Consider the following 1649-nt stretch of genomic DNA (forward strand, 5'->3'; position numbering starts at 1 on the left):
TTTACAATAATAAATTTCCCATTTCAATACAGTTTATTATTCTTTTTGTATAGCCACTGTATCATGAATATATTTTATTATAATTACCCACCATCACAATTATACAACTACCATTCCAGAGATTGTATCTTTTTCACCTTTGTATTTTCAGCAACTCACGGAGACTTAGGAATTGTTTGTTGAATTTAGTGAGAGAACTAAACTCATTATCTTTTCTACCAAATCTGGAACCAAGATATTTCACTGGAACCAAGATATTTTTCAGTCAAACTAATAAGAAATGTGAACTCTTTTCTCCAGTCCCACCCCAAGTCCTGTTTGGTAGCTGTCTTATTGATAACTATCTTTGTGTCAAGGCTTCATTGATATGTCAGTTTTAGATGCACATTTCTTCTAAATTGTGGGCAAAAGGTGATAACTGAACCTTAGTCAAATCACACTTGACAGTGAAGGTTTTCTTCAGAAAAGTACTGTAAATTATTGGGACTTGTCAACACCTGACTATGTTTTCTGATTAACTCACATTTATGCCATCCATTTTAAAACTGTACTTCAGAAAACTTTTAAAGTGCTTATTAAATCCTCCTTACTGCTAGCTGTCTTTAGGTAAATGCCTATACAGCAGCCATTAAATAGTTTGAAAGGAAAACAATCTTTACAGAAAATTAGTATTTTACCCATGTGATTTAGTTCAGGCCAATAGAATGTGAGTGGAAGTATTGGGTGCATCTCAGTAAAGACAAAGACCTTTGCCCTTAACTTTCCTTCTCCATTCCTACTCATTGGAAATAGAAATCTGGAGTAACTAAGAAAGCAATATGGTGAGGATGGCAGAGTGGCTTACCAGCTTGGGTCAATGGATGACTCCCTGGAACAGAGCTTTCTATTCCCTGAACTCCCTGGACTATTATAAGTGAGAGGAAAAAACTTCAATCTCACTTGAACCAATGAGCGAGGCTTTTGGTGTTGTTGTTACAACAGTGTGGGCTATACATTAACTTATCCCATGAAGATGTGGTGAAAGTCTTCACTGGCTTTCTACTGGTCTTAAGATAAAGGCTAAAATCCTTCACAAGGCCCACAAAGTCCTATGTGGTATGGTTCCTGCCTGTCTCTCAAACCTTATCTTGGGACACTCTCCTTGTTGCCCACCCTGTTCTAGCTTTAAAAAGCTTTCCATCAGAGTCTTGCACATCACAGGGTCTGTCCGTGTACTTTTTTCCCTTCTTGGAAGGTTCTCTCTTCCACCCAGTAAATTTCCTCCTGTATATTCCTATTCATATCTTAGCTCAAGCTTAATGTTCTCATGAAAATGTTCCCTATCCCTAAGGTCTAGGTCAGATTCCTTTGTTACATACTTCAATAGTATCCTTCCTGTGTCCTTCAAAGCTCCTTATCTCTCTAATTTTGCATTTTTACAACAGTTCAAATAATCATCCTCCATTAGGTTGTAAGCTACATGACAGCGAAGACTATGCTTGTTTTAGCTCATCACTATAACCCCAGACCTAGCACAATACCTGGCTTTTAGCAGGTCTGCAATAAATATGTAAAATGAATGAACAGACTTTTATTAATGACACTCTTCCATGCATGATCCTTTCCACTGCTAATTCACTGTACATGGTGTTCATCCTCTCCCATACTCC

This window comes from Zalophus californianus, chromosome 12 (assembly GCF_009762305.2).
Source record: "Zalophus californianus isolate mZalCal1 chromosome 12, mZalCal1.pri.v2, whole genome shotgun sequence".
NCBI lineage: Eukaryota > Metazoa > Chordata > Mammalia > Carnivora > Otariidae > Zalophus > Zalophus californianus.